We start from the raw sequence: 10,159 nt of genomic DNA, 5'->3' as shown, positions 1-10,159 counted from the left end.
CCCTGAAAATCAAAACTTCCCTCTGCTGTCTGGTGAAAGCATGCTAAATCTGTATACACAGTGAGGAACACAAGGGTGAACAAAAGCCTTTTAGGTTTCTCATCTCTTATCTTTAAATAATGGTAAAAGATCTGTACTGTTTATACCAAAGAAATGCAACTATTTTCTGTTGCAGGCACATTTTGCAATCTGAGTTGTTTTTCTAAAAATTGGTGGTAATTAGTTGTTGGGAACCATTCCTGTGGTTCATTCTCCATGTAACCAAAAAAATAGGCATTGTCAAAATCCTGGATTAGGGTTTAGAGATCCAATCTGACCAATAATGTGGCCAAGGAATACGTAAAATTAACTGGCTGCTTATGAAGTTTGAACATAGGACTTAGGCTGCAGTTACGCTTCCATCTACCCAACTGAACAACTCATTAAGTAACCAGTGATTTGGCAGTAATCTAGATAATTCAGACAAATTCTTCTTTAACTCACTCAAAGCAACCAATTATGCCCATATTAGACCCACAATAAATATTTGCCTAATAAATTTCATATTTTGCAATTGACATTACTTTAATGAGCCACATTTGATAAGTACAGTACAATAACGTTCCCATTTGTCTGACATTCAGCTGTTTCAACTTAGCCATGAGAAATGTTAAACAAGTGAAAAAGGATCCTGAGTAGGGAAAACGACCATCATAAAGCCCATGCATTTTTGTATAAAAGAGTGATGCTTCTTTATGGATATCTAAGCCTGTTGCTGTAGAAATGTACATAAAATATAACTGATTCAGCAGGCTTTCTTTTCTTCTTTGTTGTAAGTAAGCAGCACATTAGAAACAGCACTTCGGAGAAGCTGACCTCAAGAAGTCACCAATACAGTGAAGAAAGTCATAGACCTACTATAAAGCAATCTGAGGCCGTTGTTCCCAGACCTGTGTAATCCCCGGAGGTATTACGGTGATAATGCAATGATATTATAGCACAGTAGGTGACACTGATAGTATGTCCCTTGCTTATCTGTAAAACATTAAATTATGTTTATTTTACTCTTTAAAAAAGTTAGGAAGACGTGTGATAGGTTTTAGAGTTCCATCATTAATTTTAAGGTTAGTTACCTAAAATTTATTTTATATAGAAGACCTCATTCCCTGACAATTTCAGCTCAATGGAGTTTTTAATGTATATAAAAAATCATTTGGAACCTTAAATATATATATATATATATATATATATATAAACATACACATGTGTATGTGTGTATATATGTGTGTATCTATATGTATACACATATATACACATATACATGTGTGTATATGTATACACATACTTATTGGTAAGTGTATATGTGTGTATGTATGTGTTTGGTATTGGTGGTGTTGGAGAGGAATATATTTTATTTAGCATGATTTTTCATTTGAGAAGCACCCGTTCATTTCTTGTGACAATAACAGGAGCATTGTGGGAGTTTATTTATCACCAAGGTTGATTGGGTTGTCATGATGGCTATTATTGTTCCTGGCATGCTTGTGTTGATAATTTCTTTAATTCTGGGGAGACAGTACAAACAGACAGAGGCCTCGTGTGTTTCATGAAGTCTTTTAGCCAGTGTAAAAGTTGTCTTCAGTCCTATAAAGTAGAATACAGTTTTAGAGCAGTTATGGGTCAAAATTAAATTCAAGAACCACTTACATAGCCTACTATGTGTAAAACCTTGTGCTTCATGCTGGAGGGGATAAAAAGATTAGATAAGACATAGCCTGTGCCCTCATCTACCTTATATTCTATAACTATGGGGTTCTTAACCTTTTTAGTGTCACGGATTCCTTTGGTAGTCTGATGGAACCTATTGATTTCTTTCTGGAATATTATTTTAATAATCTTTTATTTTTCCCCAATTACATGTTAAAACAGTTTTTAACATTTATTTTTTTTAAATTTTCAGTTCTAGGTTCTGTTTCTTTCCTTCCCCTCCCCTCTTTCTAAGTTAATAAGCATTCTGATAGAGCTTATGCATGTGCAGTCATGTACAATATTTCCATATATTAGTCATTTTATGTAAGAAAACTTGAACAAAAGTAAGAAAGAAAGAAAGAAAGTGAATAGCACCCTTCAGTTTGTATTCAGACAATATCAGTTCTTCCTTTGGAGCCTGATAGAAGGCTTCCTCATGAGTTCTTTGGGGTTGCCTTCGATCATTGTATTGCTGAAAATGGTTAAGTCATTCACAGTTCTTCATCATGTTATCATATGCTGTTACTGTGTACAATATTCTCCTAGTTCTGCTACCTTCACTTTGTCTCAATTCATATAAGTCTTTCCAGGTTTTTCTGAAATTATCCTGCTTGTCATTTCTTATAGCACAATTAGATTCTATCACAATCATATACCACAGTTTGTTCAGCCTTTCCCCATTTGTTGGACAACACATGCCAATGTGTTGAAAATTTCTTAGGCATCACAAAAAGAGCTGCTATAAATATTTTTGTATAAATAGGTCATTTTCCCTTTTTTATTTCTTTGAGATACAGACCTAGCAGTGATATCACTGGATCAAAGGGAATGCACAGTTTGATAGCACTTTAGGCATAGTTCCAAATTGCTCTTGAGGGTGGTTGGATTGGTTCACAGCTCCACTGACTATGCATTAGTGTCCCAGTTTTCCCACATACCCTCCAAGGCATTTATCATTTCCCTTTTTTGTCATATTAGCCAATCTGGTAGGTGTGAGGTGGTAACTTGCATTTCTCTAATCAATAAGGATTTAGAGCATTTTTTTGTATGACTCTAGATAGCATTGATTTCTTTGTCTGAAAGCTGCTTGTTCATATCCTTTGACCATTTATCTTTTTTTTTTGAGGCAATCAGAGTTAAGTGACTTGTCAAGGCTCACAGCTAGTAAGTGTCTGAGACTGGATTTGAACTCACTTCCTCATGACTTCAGGGCCAGTGCTCTGTCCACTGCACCACCTAGCTGCCTCCTGACCATTTATCAACTGGGGAATGACTTGTATTCTTATAAATTTGACTAATTTGAGAAATGAGGCTTTTATCATTTATTTGTTACAAAAATTTCCCCCAGTTTTCTGTTTTCCTTTTAATTTTGTTTACATTTGTTTTGTTTGTGCAAAACCTTTTAAATTTTATATAATCAAAATGTTCTATTTTACATTTTGTAATGCTCTCAGTGTCTTATTTGGTCCTAAATTCTTCACTTATTCATAGATCTGACAGATAAACTATTCTATGCTCTCCTAATTTGCTTACCGTATCACCCTTTATGTGTAACTCATATACTCATTTTGACCTTTGTATGTGGTGTGAGATGTTGTTCTCTATCTCATTTCTGCCATACTACTTTCCAGTTTTCCTAGCAGTTTTTGTCAAATAATGAGTTTTTGTTCCAAAAGCTCGGTTTTCAGGGTTTATCATATATTAGTTCACTGTAGTCATTTACTGTAATGTATTGTGCATCTAATCTATTCCCACCATTCTATTTCTTAGCTAGTTCCAGATTGTTTTGATAATTATTGCTTCATAATACACTTTGAGATTTGGTACAGCTAGATAATCTTCCTTCACATTTTTTTAATTGATTTCCTTGATGTCTTTGACATTTGTTCTTCCAGATGAATTTGTTATTATTTTTACTAGCTCTATAAATTTTTGGTAGTTTGATTGGGATGACACTGAATAAATAGATTAATTTAGGTGGAATTGTCATTTTATTATATTAACTTGGCCTACCCATGAGCAATTAATATTTTTCTAATTGTTAAGGTCTGACTTTATTCATGTGAAAAGTGTTTTATAATTGTGTTCATGTAGTTCCTGGGTTTGTCTTGGAAAGTAGACTCCCAAGTATTTTGTATTGTCTAATGTTATTTTAAATGGACAGATATTATTTTTAAACATATGAAATAAAATACATAGGATTAAAAAGGAAACTAATTATATTGAAACACAATTATTGGTCAAATTTTTTAAGTTCATGGACCCTAGGTTAATAGCCTCTTGTCTGGAAAAAGTATTATGATTTAATTTGGTATCAAAAACAAATAAAATCTCTTCATAGTATTTATGGTTAAAAGATATAGCATTCAAATTACTTTATACACTGGAATCTCACTATAACAACTATCAAATATAATTTGCTTTACTTCAATATTTTAAAAAATGTGTCATTTCATTGTTGTGGGTATTCCTTCCACCAACACATATCTCAAACCCTAGGGAGGCTTCAAGAGGTTTTATAGCCAGAGAGATTCTTCACCCTGTGAACACCTTATTACGAGTTTCATCCTCAGAGAACAGGTACACATCTCCTCATGGGACCTGTATTCAAAACTTTTCCAGCTTGGTAGGTCAATGGGAACTCTTTCTCCCTTTTGTTCTGAAGACTTCCTAGCTGTGTAAGATGACATATAGCTTCTTGGTATGACTGAAGAACTCTGTTTCTCTGTCAGCAAGAGACTTTCTAGGCATACTCAATGAGAAAATAGCCAGTATTGGCAGGAGAAGGCTCTGAAAAGATGAAGCTGAGAAGCTATTATCTGGGATTATATGCTCATAGTAGCAGCCAGAAAAGCAGCAGAGATACTATACCCAACAGATAGCAATAGAAAGTTTATGGTAACATTGCGAGAGGACAGCAGAAACCCGGCAAAATCAGAGGTGTAAGATGCCCTGTCTATGTTTGCTTTGACAATGTGTCTCCTTCATGCAAGCTTTGTATTTGACCATGCTGCCCAAATTCCTGGCATAGGCCCTTCCATGCATGTTCTCTGGCTACCCACTTACCTTGTGTATGGGCCCTCCATGAATTTTCTCTGGTTGTGTGTACTTTCTGTACGTGTGCTGTCCCCTGGTTAGGAGATAAAATGTTCTCTTTATTTTGTTTGCTATGTTATTTGATAAAATGTCTTTCATTTGAATGAAAATGTCCTCTGGCTTGGGATTAAGGACTATATGTTTGAGCAGATGTTGACTCAGAAGTATCCCAAACTAAGTGTATCTTTTTTGAGGGTGCCCAGAGTCCCCCAGGGGTTATAGCTAGATTTCTTCCTCCTCATCACCAATTGATACAATCTTTAGCTTCCTTCAAGGCTCAACTCAGGGGTCAGCCCTCCTCTGATAAACCTTTGTTGATCCCCCTTGTTCAGTTTCTCTCTGTCTCTGTCTCTGTCTGTCTCTGTCATTTTCTCTCTCTCTCTCTCTCACCTTCTTTATACTTAGCTGTGTAATATTTTCTTCCCCTTCCCCCCTCACCTACAAGAATGTCGCTACATGAGAGCAGTGGCTGGTTTTGGTCTCTGTATCCCCAGTTCCTGGAACAGTATCTTGCACATAGTAGGGATCTAAAGTTTGTTGGATTTCATTAAGTAGTATAACACTATTACATAGCAATGACAACTATATAATGAGTTTCACATATGTAAGCTTTTGGTGATAGCATCATTTGACTTTGTAAAAGTTCACATCGTTTCAAGTGAATATCATTTGTGTTACCGAAAATTGTGGCATTCTATGGAATAGTGCATTTTTCTTATGCTTTTTGCCCTGTATCTTCTGGTCATTATATCTCATCTAAAATTTGTCCCTCCCCCCCAGCACCTCTTACAGGGCTCTAAATCCACTAGATAGCTCATGAATATTTATTGATTTGTTTGTTGCCTAATTGTGTGACTAAGAATCGTCTTTCTTTGTAAATTTAATGTACAGTGTTCTGTGTTTCAAGAGGAAATTGCAAAATCAATGAGAAACATCAAATTAATGATGATTATAATTACTTAAAAATACACAGCACTATATAGTTTTTAAAGCACTCCTCCACCCATCATTTCATTGGGACACCTGTGAAATTGCAGTTTTTAAAGCCAAATTATATACTTCCCCCCAAATTTGGGAATGTCATCTTCTTGCTATACTAGCTACTTACTGGCATGCTAATACATATGTAAATGCAAGTGAGAACTGATTTTTAATAGCACAGATTAATTACTGCTGTCAAGTTTCTAGGCCAAACTGTAGGTGTCTGTGGTACCCTCCCACTTCCCACCTCTCCCACCTTTTGGGGCCCCACTCTCTAGACACCCATTGTACTCGTGTTGCCCTGTGTCCCTATCTGCCTTACCCACAGTCTAGATCAGAGATTCCTAACTATTTTGTGTCATGGACCCTTTGGGCAGTCTGGGGAAGCCAGAGTAATGTATGGTAATGGTACTATATCTAAGGTTATTCTTGAGGATAAATCAGAAGCATAATTGGGAGTAGTCTGGGTCAGGACTTCTTAAACTATTTCCACTGGTGACCCCTTCAGCACTTCTTAAATGGGTCATGAACCACAGTTTAAGAAGCTCTGGTCTAGGTAATTGGTTTCTGGTAACTAAAGTAGTGCAATAAGAAGTTCTAGGTAGTCAACCATTTTGATAAAGAGAGGTAGAACTGAGGTACAAATTGCTTCCTTTAAAGCACTCTACTTGAATGACAAGGCAGGCATAGCTAAATGAATAGGAATAGGAGATACTGATTGTCATCCCTGTAGCCTGCTGTCTAGGTACTGAATTTATCTCTTTCTGGTAGATAAAAGCCAATGAAAATTTCATTTTTGTTCAAATGAATAAGTACGTTTCCATGTCTTGCTGTTTTAAAGCTTGGACAAACTTGTTTATTTTTTTTTTACCATTTATGTTTAACTCCAAAATTTGTAATAATGATAAAACCTTTTCATTCTCTCCTGTTGACCTTACATACGAGGAGACAGTTGCCAGTATTATGATTCACTGTGCATAAACCTTAGGAAGCTGTTGTAAAATCTCTAAATCACTGCTCGTCATGGCTAAAAATGAATAGTAGAGCCAAAATGCAAGGTTATAAAAAAATACTATCAACAAGTAAATGTCATGGAAATAGAAATTATTTTTCACTGAGCAGGAACACGAATAACAGAACATGTAATAAATAACTTGTTACGATAAATTCAGTACAATAAAATAATTCATTGAAAGCTTGCGATAAACTATTCAGCACAGACCATCCATAAATAGACCCTAGCACTGTTCACAACACCCCCTTACCTGAATAACAAGACATGTGACTTGCCAATAGCTGTTTGGGTAACTCCCGAGAAAACAGAGCTTGAGACCTTGGCCATTACATGAGAATATTTAATTCAAAATGGGCAAGTCCTGAATTTTAAAATTATGGAAAATATTTTTGAAGTCCCCCGCATTAATCCTGAATCTGATATATAATATTATTGTCATTACCTCAGTGAGTAACAACAAGGTTTCAGAACAATGGCTGCTTGCACTTTTTCCTCTGCCAACATCTTTTTAGGGCCATAGAAGTGGTGATTAGGAGTTTAAAGTGACTATAGGATGGAGCTTGCTGGTTTCTTAGAGTGGTATCAAAATCATCTATATTCTCAACACCATATGAGGATTTACACACACACACACACACACACCACTCCTATAAAATAGTTGCTGCTGTCTTGGAGGTTGTAAAATTTCCATTGTTACTTTGTGATAGAGAGAAAAGGAAAGGAAAGAGAGGAGAGATTATTCAATGAGCATTTATTAAGTCCCTACTATATGCAAGGCAGGTTGCTAGATGCTGGTGATACTAAGAAAAATGAAAAATACCCTTGGCCCTCAAGAGTTTACCTTTTGGGTATGGAAGTGTGTGTGTGTGTGTGTGTGTGTGTGTGTGTGTGTGTGTGTTTTGAGAAGGATGAGTGGATGCAACATGGAAACAACTAAGTATATGTTGTTGTTGAGTCGTTTCTGTTGTGTCCGACACTTTGTGACCTCATTTGAGGTTTTCTTGGCAAAGATCCTGGAGTGGTTTGCCATTTTCTTCTCCAGCATTTATTGGTGAGGAACTGAGGCCAAATTTGAACTCAGGAATATGAGTCTTCCTGATTCCAAGCCCAGTGCTCTATCCACTGTGCTACTTAGATACCCATAAGTACATACAATGAATGATTATTTAAGGAGAACAGAGCACTAACAGCTAGGAAGGAGGGTGGAGGATAGTGTTTACCCACCAAGGAAGGAAAAATGCTTTCACATTTTAGAAAGGTTTTCTACCAGGAAATTTGAAAGGAAAAAATGGCTTTTGGTTCACTCTCATGTATCTGGATGATAATTAAGCTAAACTATCTAATCAAACCATTTGGGGGATATTTTCTTTTTGGGGCCTGTGAAAGTAGATTGTGGCCTTTGGTCCATTGTTCTATAGCTACTTGCTGACTCTACTCTTGTTTTCTGCCCCTTAAATCCTGAGTTCTGAGTGTTTGGAGTCCTGGTGGGAGCAGACAAATGACAGAAGTAGCATTTGACCAGATCCTTTTAATAACCCAACATTTTGAGAAGCCTTACCCTCCATGAGATCTTAAGATTAGCTCTGAAGCTAAGGTGTGAGCAAGACACATTAACTAATCCCTGCAGCATCTGGCCTCTCTTGGCCAAACCTCTGAGCCTCTCAAGGGGACCCTCTTTTACTGTGTAAGAATTTTATTTTATAATTTTAATGATATGATTTTTCTGCTGTGTAATATTTTAATTGATTTCTATTTTTTTCATTCATTTAATGGAAGAAGCAGTTTATAAAATTTCCAGCTATTAAAATAGATGATTCTTGGAGAAAATTTTTAATTTTCCATTTTTACTCCCTCTTTCCTCCTGCTTTGTTTATCAGACTAGAATATGCCCATATGGATGTTAAGATTATTTGGGCTATGTATTACGTTTGCCCAAATCTAATTAAGAGTTCTAGATCAATCAGTCAATCAACAAACATTTATTAAGTACCTACAACATTGTAGGCACTGTCCTAGATGGTAAGTGTACTGATAAAAAAGCACAACAGTCTCCATGCTCAGAGAGCTTACATTTTAGTGGGACAGATAATATACATTCAGAAGAAATATAAAGAGAATAACTACAAGGTAGTTAGAGGGATCAGAGAAGACATATAGAAGATAGTGCTTGAGCTGCATCTGGAAGGAGAAGAAAGACTCTGTGAGGCAGAGGTGTGGAGACAGTACATTCCAGACTCTGGGAGATAGCCGGTACAAAGGCTTGGAGATGGGAAATGTGCTGTTGTGTGAGGAATAGAGAGAAAACTGATTTCACTGGATCGTAGAGTGCAAGAAGATTAGTAGCAGATAATAGACCTTCGTAGGGGGTCACATTGTGAAGGACTTTAAAATCAAATTAGCAAATTATATATTTATTAATAAAGACAATAGAGATACACTAGAGTTGGTTGAGTAGGGGGAGTGATATGGTCCAATTTACCCTTAAGGAATATCACTTTGGCAGCCATGCGGAGACCTGATTGGCGAAAGAAGAGCCTTGAGTCTAAGGAGACTAATTAGGAGGGCACTGCAGGAGTCCTGGTGAAAGGTGAGCATGAACTCAGGTGGTAGCTGTATGATGGAGGGAAGCATCCAGAAGAGAGGGTTCTTACAGAGGTAAAAATAAAAAAATATTAGATAACCAATTGGTTATGTGATATGTGGGAGAAAGAAGTTGAGGAGAACATCTAGGTTGGGAACCTGGAAGACTGGAAGGATGGTGATACCTTTGACAGAAATAGGGAAGTTTGGAACAGGATTGAGTTTGACAAGAAAGATAGTGCATTCTGTTTTGTGTGTGTTTAATTTGAAATGTTTTTGGGCTCTGTAACTTGAAATGTCTTATAGGCAGTTGGTGATGTAGGACTGAAGTTCAGAGAAGATTCTGGGGTAGATCTAGAAATTTGGGAGTGATCTTCTTAGAGATGATAATGGTGAGAGCTGATAGGGTCACCAGGAGAGAGAAGAGAAGAAAAGAGAGCCCTGGAGGGAAGCTTGGGAGTACATACACATTTAAGGTGCATAATGTGGATGAAGAGTCAGCAAAAGAGCCAAACAGAGGAGGTGCCCCTTGACTGAGGAATGGCTAAACAAATGGGAGTGCATGAATGTAATGGAATTTGACTGTCCTGTAAGGTCAGTGAATATGAAGAATACATACGAAGAAGAAGCTTTGGGAAGACTTAGATGATGGAGACTAATTTAAGCAGAACCAGAAAAACAATATGCACATAGACCACAGCAGTGGAAATGAACCACCACCACCACCACCACCACCACCACCACCACCACCACCACCAC

At 36.7% G+C, this 10,159-nt stretch overlaps 1 long non-coding RNA gene across 1 annotated transcript in view; it reads right to left on the bottom strand.

Annotated features, from left to right (window-relative positions):
• Positions 1-1,345: 1,345 nt before the first annotated feature.
• Positions 1,346-10,159, bottom strand: part of LOC114025128 — a 19,193-nt gene continuing 10,379 nt past the window's right edge. The window contains exons 3-4 of the long non-coding RNA XR_003567001.1: positions 4,795-4,858; positions 1,346-1,623 (exon numbers count right to left, since the gene is read on the bottom strand). This is a non-coding gene — a long non-coding RNA (uncharacterized LOC114025128). The remainder of the gene's footprint in view (positions 1,624-4,794; positions 4,859-10,159) is intronic.

This window comes from Vombatus ursinus, unplaced genomic scaffold (genome assembly GCF_900497805.2).
Source record: "Vombatus ursinus unplaced genomic scaffold, bare-nosed wombat genome assembly UNPS02004596.1, whole genome shotgun sequence".
Classification (NCBI taxonomy): Eukaryota; Metazoa; Chordata; class Mammalia; order Diprotodontia; family Vombatidae; genus Vombatus; species Vombatus ursinus.
The sequence above is the reverse complement of the archived record's forward strand: the minus strand, read 5'-3'. Positions and strand labels throughout refer to the sequence as shown.